Source organism: Stenella coeruleoalba (assembly GCF_951394435.1).
Source record: "Stenella coeruleoalba genome assembly, chromosome: 8".
NCBI classification, from domain to species: Eukaryota; Metazoa; Chordata; class Mammalia; order Artiodactyla; family Delphinidae; genus Stenella; species Stenella coeruleoalba.
In genome coordinates this window covers 24,936,675-24,949,617 of record NC_137154.1, presented here as the reverse complement: position 1 = coordinate 24,949,617, position 12,943 = coordinate 24,936,675, and the positions used below count along the sequence as shown (strand labels likewise).

Genomic DNA, 12,943 nt, shown 5'->3' with positions numbered 1-12,943 from the left:
AGGTCCATCCATGTTGTCTCAAATGGCAAGATTTCATTCTTTTTAAACGGCTGATTAATATTCCTGTGTATTCAATTTCTTTATCCTTTCATCCATTGATAGACGCTTAGTTTTTTTCCATATCTTGGCTGTTGTAAATAATGGTACAATGAACATGGGGGTGCATATATCTTTTCAAGTTAGTGTTTTCGTTTTCTTTGAATACATACCCAAAAGTGGAATTGCTGCATCATGTGGTATGTACTTATGGATACAGGCTGAACCTTGTTGGTGGGAGTGTGAATTGGTACAGTTTTTTTGTAGGAGACTTTAGCAATGTTCTAACACTTTGACCCAGCAAGTCTACCTCTAGAACTCTACTCTATAGCTATACATGCACATGTGGCCATGGCTGTCTGGTCAGTCACGGGAATCTCCATACTGTATTCCATAGTGGCTTCACCAATTATATTCCCATCAGCAGTGCACAAGTGTTCCCTTTTCTCCACATCCATGCCAAAACTTATTTCTTGCATTTTTGTTGATAGCCATTCTAACAGGTATGAGGTGATACCTCACTGTGGTTTTGATTCGCATTTTCCTGACGGTTAAGTATGTTGAGCATCTTTTCATGTACCTGTTGATCATCTATATGTCTTCTTTGGAAGATCTTCTGCTGTTTTTTAGTTGGATTGATTTTTTTTTTTTTGCTATTGCTATTGAGTATGAGTTCTCAATATTTTGGATGTTAACACCTTATCAGATATATGATTTGCAATTTTTTTCTCCCATTTAGTATGTTGCCTTTTCATTTTGTTGATGGTTTCCTTTACTGTGCAGAAGCTTTTTAGTATGATATAGTCCCACTTATTTATTTTTACTTTTGTTGCTTTTGGAGTCAAATTCAAAAAATTATTGCTGAGACCTATGTCAAGGAACATACCACCTATGTTTTCTATAAGTGTTTTATTGTTTCAGGTCTTATGTTCAAGTCTTTAATCCATTTTGAGTTAATTTTTGTGTATGGTATAAAATAGTGGTCGAGTTTCATTGTTTTGCATGTGGCTGTCCAGTTTTCCCAGCACCATTTATTGAAGAGACTGTACTTTCCCCACTGTATATTCTTAACTCCCTTCTCATAAACTAATCGACCGTATATGCATGGGTTTATTTCTGGGTTCTCTATTCTGTTCCATTGACCAATGCGTCTGTTTCTATGCCAGAATTTTATTATTACAGCTTTGTAGTTTAGTTTGGAATCAGGGAGTGTGATGCCTCCCTCCGCCTTTGTTCTCTCTCAAGATTGCTTTGGCTATTTGGGTTTTTTTGTGGTTCCATACAAATTTTAGGATTATTTGTTCTATTTCTTTGGGAAATGCCATTGGAATTTTGATCGGGATTGCATTGAATCTGTAGATTGCTTTGTATAGTATGGACGTTTTAACAGCATTACTTCTTCCAATCCATGAGCACGGAATGTTTTTCCATTTATTTGTGTCATCTTCAGTTTCTTTCATTATTGTATTGTAGTTTTCGATGTACAGGTCTTTTGTCTCCTTGGTTAAATTTATTCCTAGATATTTTATTCTTTTTGATGCAGTTGTGAACGAGATTGTTTTCTTTATTTCTCTTTCTAATAGTTCATTACTAGTGTATAGAAATGCAACAGATTTTTGTCTATTGATTTTGTATCCTGTAACTTTACTGAATTCATTTATTAGTTCTAATAGTTTTTTTTTTTTTTTTTAATTTTTTTTTTTTTTTTGCGGTACGCGGGCCTCTCACTGCCGTGGCCTCTCCCGTTGCGGAGCACAGGCTCCGGACGCGCAGGCTCAGCGGCCATGGGTCACGGGCCCAGCCGCTCCGCGGCACGTGGGATCCCCCCCGCACCGGGTCACGAACCCGTGTCCCCTGCATCGGCAGGCGGACCCTCAACCACTGCGCCACCAGGGAAGCCCTCTAATAGTTTTTTGATGGTGTGTTTAGGGTTTTCTATACAATACGTTATCTGCAAATAGAGACAGTTTTACTTCTTCCTTTCCAATTTGGATGCCTTTTATTTCTTTTTCTTGCCTAATTGCTCTGGCTAGGACTTACTTTTATATAATGTAATCTATATAATTATATAGTAATTAATTTTTTTAAAAGCACATCAGAGGAGGCATCCTTTGCAGCTATCAATATTTCTAAGCTTAAAACTCCACTAGTTGATAGATGTTCTTGTGCTGTGGCTGTAAATGAAACATGACTACCAGAGTTGCATGTCCTTCCTATAATTGAGCTTTTTTCTCAATACTGTATGCATTTATCTTTTTTTTTTTTTTGTGGTACGCGGGCCTCTCAATGTTGGGCCTCTCCCGTTGCGGAGCACAGGCTCCGGACGCGGAGGCTCAGCGGCCATGACTCATGGGCCCACCCGCTCCGTGGCATGTGGGCACAAACCCGTGTCCCCTGCATCGGCAGGCGGACTCTCAACCACTGTGCCACCAGGGAAGCCCGCATTTATCTTTTAAAATATATTTCCTTGCTTCAATGGCAATACCTTTAGTTTTCCCTGTAGACTTGACATGAAACATCTTGACTTGAAGATGTTTTTGTGTCACATTGGCACTAGACAGAGCCACAATCCAGGATATTTTACAGTGAAGGAGGTTGTAGGTCTGTGATGAGGGTAGGTTGAATCAGATATTGTTTATACTACTGTACTCTAGGACCAGCTTGAGATCTTTTTTAGGTTATTATTTTCTCAGTCGTCTTCAGTGCAGAAATGTTGGCATGCCTGGAGGTGCTTTCTTGTGGCCCCCTGCTTGTCCCTTGTCTGTGAACTTTAGGAAACAGCTGTACAGAGAAGACTGAAACCTTTATAGATTTCCAGGTACTACTGCATTTATGAAATTCTCCTCAGTGGCCACCATGCTCAGGTAATCTGAAAGTATGAATACCTTTGAAAAACATTTCAAAAGAAGCAACTTGGCCCCAAGGATTTTCTCTGGTCCCCGTTTTTTTCTTAGTAACTCACTTTGATTTTTTTTCTTGTTATCCACCTCTACTCACACTTAGCAATGTAAATGTTCAGTATCAAAGAATAAGCCTTAAATGTTACAGAGGCAATTAATTTTTGGTTCTACTGAAAAAGTGGAACTCAAATTTGATCTTAAATCGGAATAAAAGTTAACAGTAATTGTCTCTGGGTGGTGTGATTAGGGATATTTTTCCTTCTTTCTACTTTCATTTTGCCCTCAAAATCTCAAAAATGAACATGTACTATGATTTTACAGTGGGTTTAAAACCAAGACACTTGGGAAAATCTGCTTTCCAACATTTGCACTATATGTGATCTCTAGACATTTTTGCAGAATGGATCCTGATTCCTCACTCCTTTTCCTCTTCGGAACTTAGTTTTCGATGTCAGTAATAGTGGATTGAGTGATGGCTTCAAACAGCAGAAGAGGATTCTCATTTATTAACTAAAATTTGCCTGGAGAAGGTTAGCAGGGCAAGGCAGAGCCAAGCAAATGAGACCATGGAGTCACCGGAGACTGGGGCGGGCCACCAAGGAGGAGACATTTATTTCCACCCCATTCCTCTCATTTCCTATCAAGGAAGTTCAGAAACAGCCATTTTTCTGTGACTCTCTGTTGCTGATCATTGGGCAGTTTTACCCTGGCACATGTCTGCCAGTCTGCTGATGTGCCTTTCGGCTGGTGCTTTTGAAAAACCATCTCCTGACCATCCCCTCTGAACTCAACGGTCGCATTCTCCTCCCACCAACATCACAAACATCAGGTGGTTTGTGGGCACACTGTCTCTGCCTGGCCCAGGGTAACCAGATGACTCTGTGGTATGTCAGATAAAGTCCTACTCTGGAATAAAAAAAAAAAGTAGTGGATTTGAGCAAAGTAAGACAACCTTGAAAACACGTCCTAAATATTTGACTGGCTCACCAATTTTCAACTCCTTTGCTCTGATTCCTGCAGAAAGAACATACAGGTGACAAAAATAGATGAAATCAGCCTTCCAGCCAACCCACCAGGCATAATATATTACTGTTTGTCTTGAGCAAGTAGCTATTTGCAAAGCTGCTGCCGTGTGATGTGCCTTAATGGTACACTTGTAGCTTTTCCTTGGATGAGGATTTCAGAAGTTACTCAGAGAGTCTGATAACTGGACACCTCATCAAGTTATAACCTTAGAAACGTCTTTACCTTGAAGAAGACGAAAGATATAAGAAAATCCCCTGATACACAACCACTTGGGATGAAAACGGGCAAGTAATGGGCTTTCAGTCCAGGCGTGAGCAAAGAAACCATCCTTAGAAAACCCAGAAGGGAGCTCTCTGTGCCGTTTCTGAGTCACAGGCTGTGGTCTTTGCTCATGTACAACATCGCAAAAATCTCCAGCCCTGCAGAGTCTTAATTGTGCATCCCTGATTTCTGTTTTCCAGAAGTATACTGGACAGGATTATAAAAATTGCAGACTCTCCGAGAGGGAGTTCTTAAACTTCAACAATACAGAGCTGGCTGTCTTCACAAAGAAACGGGATCCCTGTGTCCTTGACTACATGATGAAGAAACTGGACCTCAACTGATGGGCAGCTAGAGTTCCAAGAATTTCTGAATCTTAATAGGTGGTGTAGCTGTAGCTTGCCGTTACTCCTTCCTCTGGAGGAAGGAAGGCCATTCCCACAAGCAAATCTGAGGAGCCCTGGGGCCTGGCTTTCAAACTTGCCCCCTTTCCTTCTAGCCTCCCAATCTCAATTTATTCTTCCCAGGCTACACTAGCCCTGAGCCCAGTGTACCTACCACCCCACGCAGGCCAGTCCTGCTAGTAGTAATAAGACAATATAGTTTTTTTTTAATTAATTTTTTATTGAAGTATCATTGAATTACAATGTTGTGTTAATTACTGCTATACAGCAAAGTGACTCAGTTATACACACACACACACACACACACACACACACACACGCACAAACACACACATTCTTTTTCAGATTCTTTTTCATTATGGTTTATCACAGGACACTGAATATAGTTCCCTGTGCTATACAGTAAGACCTTATTGTTTATCCATCCTATATATACTAGCTTACATCTGCTAATCCCAAACTCCCAGTCCATCCCTCTCCCCCCCACCCTGCCGCGCCGCCACACTTGGCAACCACCAGTCTATTCTCTATGTCTGTGAGTCTGTTTCTGTTTCATAGATAGGTTCGTGTCATATTTTATTTTACTTTTTATTTATTTTAAAATAAATTTATTTATTTTTGGCTGTGTTGGGTCTTTGTTGCTGTGCGTGGGCTCTTCATTGCAGTGGGTTCTCTTGTTGTGGAGCACGGGCTCTAGATGCACGGGCTTCAGTAGTTGTGGCACACGGGCTCAGTATTTGTGGCTCGTGGGCTCTAGAGCGCAGGCTCAGTAGTTGTGGCACATGGGCTTAGTTGCTCCACGGCATGTGGGATCTTCCTGGACCAGGGCTCGAACCCGTGTCCCCTGCATTGGCAGGCAGATTCTTAACCACTGCGCCACCAGGGAAGCCCTGTGTCATATTTTAGATTCTGCATGTAAGTAATATTATATGGTATTTGTCTTTCTCTTTCTGACTTACTTCACTTAGTATGATAATCTCCAGCTGCATCCATGTTGCTGCAAATGGCATTATTTTGTTCTTTTTTATGGTTGAGTAGCATTCCACTGTATATATGTACCCCACCTTCTTTTTTTTTTTTTTTGCGGTACGCAGGCCTCTCACTGTTGAGGCTTCTCCCACTGCGGAGCACAGGCTCCGCACGCACAGGCTCAGCGGCCATGGCTCACGGGCCCAGCTGCTCCGCGGCATGTGGGATCTTCCTGGACTGGGGCACGAACCCATGTCCCCTGCATCAGCAGGCGGACTCTCAACCACTGCGCCACCAGGGAAGCCCTGTACCACACCTTCTTTATCTATTCATCTGGGGATCGACATTTAGGTCGTTTCCATGTCTTGGCTATTGTGAATAGTGCTGCTATGGACAAAGGGGTGCATGTATCTTTTTGAATTATAGTTTTGTCTGGATATATGCCCAGGAGTGGAATTGCTGGGTCATATGGTAATTTTATTTTTAGTTTTCTGAGGAACTTCCATACTGTTTTCCACAGTGGCTGCACCAACTTACATTCTCACCAAGAGCGTAGGAGGGTTCCTTTTTCTCTACACCCTCTGCAGCATTTGTTATTTGTGGACTTTCTAATGATGGCCATTCTGACTGGTGTGAGGTGGTACCTCGACAATGTAGTTTTAAAAAATTTTTAAATTTTTTTTAGTTTATTTTTGACTGTGTTGGGTCTTTGTTGCTGTGCGCGGGCTTTCTCTAGTTGCAGTGAGTGGGGGCTACTCTTCATTGCGGTACGTGGGCTTCTCATTGCGGTGGCTTCTCTTGTTGCGGAGCACAGGCTCTAGGCGCGTGGACTTCAGTAATTGCAGCACGTGGGCTCAGTAGTTGTGGCACATGGGCTTACTTGCTCCATGGCATGTGGGATCTTCCCAGACCAGGGCTTGAACCCATGTCCCCTGCATTGGCAGGTGGATTCTTAACCATTGCACCACCCGACAATGTAGTTTTTAAACACACAGTTACACACACACTCTCTCTTTCTCTCTCTCTAACGCTCAGGTTTATAGATAAGTCATTAAGTTTCTTTCCAACAGTTGTCTTGGTGAGGGTGTACTGTGTGTAGTTCACTGAGGATTCAAAAAGGGAGAAGACATGAATTTTCTCTCAAGGAATTCATACCTTAGATGGGTAGATGGGACTTCCATGCAAATAGATTTTACAAAGTTGAAAGTGAAAATTGCCCCAGAGAAGGTGTAGAGTGTTATGAGCTCGGCTCTGGACTATTTACAACAGGACAACACAACCAACCAACCTGGGTATATTCATAAGCGTTCACAGGCATAAAAAAAATGTTTATTTTCTTGATGCTTCTTTAACGTATGGCCATTTTTCCCGACATTATTTCTATTTATTGCACACATTGTGGTAAATTCATGATTGTGCATAAATGTCATTAAATTCTGCTCACTGTCCACTCTCGAGTTAATTCGTTTGCTTTGTAGCCAAAGGGTTTATGAGGAACCATTCTGCTCTTGTCTGGAAGAAAACAGAAGTGTCCCACTTGTGAGGACTCCTCATCCTCTTTTATCCATATGTCAGCTATGTTTCCTTTCCTTAGAAGTTGAGTGAGCTTCTCTCCAGAACTTTCCCAGTTTTTTTAAGATTTATTTTTATTTATTTTTGGCTGTGTCAGGTCTTAGTTGCGGCACGCGGGATCTTCATTGAGGCATGCGGGATATTTTGTTGTGGTGCGCAGTCTTCTGTCTAGTTTTGGCATGTGGGTTTTCTCTCTCTAGTTGTGGTACGCAGGCTCCAGGGCGCGAGAGCTCTGTAGTTGTGGTACACGGGTTCCAGAGCACGTGGGCTCTGTAGTTTGCGGCACGCAGGCTCTCTAGTTGTGGCGCGTGGGCTTAGTTGCCCCGTGGCATGTGGGATCCTAGTTCCCCGACCAAGGATTGAACCCGCCTCCCCTCTGCGTTGTAAGGCAGATTCTTTACCACTGGACCACCGGAGAAGTCCCCAGAACTTTACCAACTTTGAGAACTGAACTGGACACTCTGAAAAAACCTCAAAAGCAAGGACCTTCCTCCCTCTTGTCTCCAAACAGCCAGCTCTTGCTTCCTTGCCACTCTTTTAGGCTTTGCTGGGGCTCCCCTAGAATTCAGGAGCAACTAGCTTTCATTTATTGAGTGCCTACCACGTCCAAGGCACTTTACGTATATTTTCTTTGAATTCTCTCACTTTATCGGATGAAGAAACTGAGGCCAAGCAGTCAAGTAGTTTGACTCAGATCACATAGCTAAAATTTGGACCCCAAACCCGACTCCAAAAACGGATGCTTTCCCCATTGTGCTGTGCTACTTCTAAATCAAAGAACCCAGTAAGAGAGAAGATACTTTAGTCCAAAGGAGAAAAAAAAAAATCTCCCTGACCCACAGACTTTAAAGATAGTCTTCATTTAATTAGCTCTCTCTTATTGATAATCCCCTTATTGTCCTGCCCTTCTCCTCATATCCAAGAGGCAGGTGAAATGGGAAGAAACAGCAGGAAAAGGAGGTGTGCATCGTAACCATCCCACTGCAGAAGGAGAGTTTGTTCTACCTTTTTCCTACACTAGTAACCCGGTGGTGATTGGCTGTTGATGAGCTAGTTTTACCTCTTGTCCCATAGTTCAGCCTGTTGGGCATTTCACTGGGGGCCTCTCACCCTTCTCTGAGTGTCTTTTTTCCCCTTTGTGGATCTTCCTGCTTTGCAGCGTCCTGGAGGCTGGGGTGAGTGAGGTGGGTTGTGGGACCAATGCCTCTGTCTAACCTTTTTATGAAGCAGGAGTTTTTCCTGTATGCTTCCTACTGCCCAGTCTGGTGACTCAGACCTGGTCAGGATATACTCATGCTGAAGTTAAAAAAGGAACCTTTCCGGCCGGACTCACACTTTTAAGATGCTGTTGATGACTCTGTTTCCTGGGAAGCCACATGCGTTCTCTGAGTGGCTCACATAGTGTAGCGCTGCTCTTTCAGGTCGCAGCTGGATCCTTGCAAACGTCACAGGATGGATGAAGAAAACAAGATACTGGGAGTGTCAGTGAACTGCAGAGCTGTGAAAATTTGCAGTTTCGGGAATGAGTCAGATTATTTCTGGAAAAGATATCTGCAAGGATGGGCGGGGTGGGGGTGGGGCTCTAAATTTTTCTGGAGAGGGTTTTAGTTTTAGCTTGCTCCAAATTTTAGGATTGCTGGCAAGGGTAGGGAATGGAGGATAAGAGTTATTAAAGTAAGACTGTTGCAGGGGGAGCTTCTAGTTCATCGTGAGTTCAAATGTGACTCAGCAGTGTGAGATGGCTGGGTAAGAGAACTAATTCACTCCTAGGGCACCTTAATAGAAATACGATACCTTGAATCAGAGATGTGATTGTTCTCCATACTTGGGGATGCTGTGGAGATGCTCCTAGAGGACTGGGTTCATTTCTGGAATTTCAATTCTGTTTTGTCTAGGAAATTCTAGAATTCTAGAATCTTTCTAGGTCACTTTTCTGAGCTCAAAAAGCAAGCGTTGTCAGAGGTGACAGGCATCTGATCGTATCAAGAATATAATTGAATATGGCCAAATGGAGTCAGTTTCAACTTAAATTTTGAACCAATCAGATAAAAATAGCTCAGAAATATTAAAACTTAATCACCATTGAGCATCTGCAGTTTCTGCTTTGAGTAATGTTTAACTTTGAAAACTAGTTTTACTGTGCTTAAACTTTATGAAAATAAACTCAGAAGTAAAATACAGTATTGGTTCATCCAACATCCAGTTGATCCTCTCTTGGTGGATATTGCTACGCAAAATATTGTAAGGAACACAATTAAGAATAACACATTCTTTCCTCCCTCTATTCCCCGAGGTTTTTACTCCTCTGTTACCAAAATGTTTATGTTCTATTTTGGGAAAGAGGTAATACTGAATAAAAAGTTAAATAACAATTAAGGGCAAGAATAAGATCCCTTGCAGTAGAAAATAAGACCCACCTATCTGCAAGCAGCTATTATGCAAGCTCTCTGCCTGGAATCAAGAAGTAAGAATTCAACTGTAGGGGCTTCCCTGGTGGCGCAGTGGTTAAGAATCCACCTGCCAATGCAGGGGACACGGGGTTCGAGCCAAGGTCTGGGAGGATCCCACATGCCGCGGAGCACCTAACTACTGAGCTACTACTCAACTACTGAGCCTGTGCTCTAGAGCCCGTGAGCCACAACTACTGAGCCTGAGTGCCACAACTGCTGAAGCCTGCGCGCCTAGAGCGCATGCTCCACAACAAGAGAAGCCACCGCGATGAGAAGCCTGAGCACTGCAACGAATAGTAGCCCCAGCTTGCCGCAGCTAGAGAAAGCCCACGCGCAGCAACGAAGACCCAACGCTGCCATAAGTAAATAAACAAACAAACAAATAAATAAATTTATATAAAAAATAAAAAATTTTTAAAAAGTAAGCGGAAGAGTCTCTGAGCTGGTGAATTAGACATCAGGAGATCCTGGCATTACAACGGAAGTTTACTGAGAACTCTTCATACCCTTGTTTATACCCTAACTATTCTTAATTTACAAACATTTCCAACTATAGTTCTACCATCCTTGCAATGTTGGCAAATCAGAGGCAACAATTGAGATGGTAAAAGAGGCTACCATTGACACAGGCAACTACCTTTTGGAAACAAGGTAGCCAATAAATAAATATAGGCAGATACCGTGACAGTAATAGGGCTTGACATTGACAGCTAGACAATAGATGTGACAGAAAGCTATAAAAATCTCTGCCTGGGGTAGGTTTAAATAGCCCCACTGAGCCCAGTGACCCTGAGGGCTTCATTGCATTAAGGTGCATTATAGTAATTGATGTGTTTCTTCTGAGTCTAATAGCCTGTGTTCATAACCATGACCCTGAGCCCTGCGGGAAAGATTCAGTTATTCTCAGTGGATGCTGTTTAAGAAGGTATGTGGGTGCACTGTATTATTTTTCTTAAATAATTTTAGAAAGATATTCTAATGTCTAAAGCAGTGGCATTGTCATAGAAGAAATATGTTTTGAAAAGAAAGGAGAAATAAGATGAAAAGGAATTGCTGCTTTAAAAAAAGTTGGAAAGCCATTTGACGAAAAGAAGGTTTAGTGATTGCTGCTTAGTTTTCCAGAAACCTTGGTCAGCCGCGAGGACTCATTATCCAAGGGAATTCTCTGGATTGTCAGCAATAATAAATGCTATAGAACTGTGCTGTCTAATAAAATGGTAGCCACAGTTACATATGACTATTTAAACTCAAATAAAATTAAGAATTCAGTGCTTTGGTTGCACTAGCCACATTTCAGGTGCTCACTGGCCACCTGTGACTAATGGCTACCATATTGGACAGCACGGATATAAAATATTTCCATCATTACAGAAAATTCTTTTGGCCATCACTGCCATAGAATGTCAGGAGGAAACAAGGCTTCATGTGGGAATTAAAACAATCATATAGACATCTTTCAGTCTTAGTCTCTTGTTTGGCTTTGAGTATTTGAACTAAAACTTCGTTGCAGAATTCCAGTTAGGTTTGGTTCTGTTAGAATTTGTCAGAAAAATGCTGTTTCTGAAACGATTTCATGAGTATAATGCTTCTGCATAGTTTTAGAGGCAGCTAGAAAAGTTCTTTGAAAATATGATGCTTCTGAGTCCTTTTTCTAAATGCACAGAAAGTTCTGGAAAAATCACAGAGTTCACAAGGCTCTTGGTTAATTCCATGCTAAGTCATTGGTGTATTTATCTTATTTTTTTTTTTTAGAGTTATTCTGCAAGATATATATTGTAAGTAGTAGGGGAAATAATCTCAGCCAGTTCTTCCAAATAGATTTTAGGGAGCAAAATGTCGTTTCTTCTTCACAAATGTGTTCAACCAAACACTATTATGTTTTAAGTTACCTGAGAAGGAAATGTTCACCAGCTCACTAGTGGTCCAATCTGTGAGTGATGGTCATGATAAAGAAGACTTCTCTTAGGAAAAGCGGCAGACCAGTAAATTATGGGGAAGATAAAGGTATTCAATTACTGACCAAGGGGGGCGTTCTCTTTAGCTGGTTGATAGTCGTCATGATATATGTAGGTTTAAAACGAAAAGAGGAGAAACTAAAGTCAGTTTAACAGGTAACATAATTTGAGCAGGTAACAAACTGACTTTCTCAATCTTAGAAAACTCAAATCGATGACCTAATTTATTTTTCCCCCAAGGGCAGCTGATGCTCTGTTGGAGGTGGGCGTCACGAGAATGTTGTAATGTCCGTGCATGCCTTTAGCAACCTAAGTATTTTATCCATGTGAGTTAATGAGCACATATTGGTTTATTGAACGTGCTGAACTTGGTAGGGCACATGTAGGAAACAACTTTGCTCTTTCTTATATCCCTTAACTTTTCTAGCCACTCTCAGGTGATAAGCCAGTAGTCTTCTTTCCCATGTATTAAAAACATCCATCCAATGTAACATCAAAATCCAATTAAGGGCTTCCCTGGTGGCGCAGTGGTTAAGAATCGCCTGCCAGTGCAGGGGACACGGGTTCACGCCCCGGTCCAGGAAGATCCCATATGCCGTGGAGTGGCTGGGCCCGTGAGCCATGGCCGCTGAGCCTTTGCGTCCGGAGCCTGTGCTCCGCAACGGGAGAGGCCACAACAGTGAGAGGCCCGCGTACCGCACCTTCTGCATTGGCAGAGGGACAGTTGCTGGCTCATTGTGAGGTGCTTTTAGGGTTCTCTGGGCTCCCGCATTGCTGAACTTTCTTATTTTTCCAAGTAAGGACAAAATGTAAGTCCCCTCTCCAGGGGAGGGGGTGGAGTGTGTTGAAATATGCAGCACACTGGTAACTCTCTCCGTAGAAAATATCTTTGCCCTCCCAATGAATTCTTCACTCTCTCTTAAAGAGCCTGGAGGTGGGTGGTAGGCTCAAGCTAGCAGAACTGGCAGCTCAATCTCTTGGCAAGTCCTGCCAAGGTTGTCCAAGATACGAGGGATCTTAACATCTGTTGAGTAGTTTTGCTTCAACCACTCTGAGACCACAGAATAAGTGGACTTAACATCCTGTTATAAAAGCATCTGGACCACTCAGCCAGGAGGAGGCCTAGGTCAACGGGCTTTTCAGTTGTGAACCCTGATCGCCACATACTTGGTAACAAACCCAGGAATTTATGGCATTTCAGCTTAATGTGGCCACTGCTCACAAGGCTCCAAGTCTCTACTGGGGGAAAAGACTGATAAATACAAGCTCAGTCTATATTACAGGTGTTCCGTGCTCATCTAGGTGTTTCTACAGCCTTCATTTAATAAGCATTCATTGAACCTCCTGGATTTGTGTGTGTGTGTGTGGGT

At 42.3% G+C, this 12,943-nt stretch overlaps 1 protein-coding gene across 3 annotated transcripts in view; it reads left to right on the top strand.

Moving 5' to 3' along the window:
- The window catches only part of KIAA1549L (KIAA1549 like), a gene marked incomplete at both ends in the record, with an annotated part of 282,138 nt that overhangs the window by 61,359 nt on the left and 207,836 nt on the right, over positions 1 to 12,943 (top strand). The window lies entirely within an intron of this gene.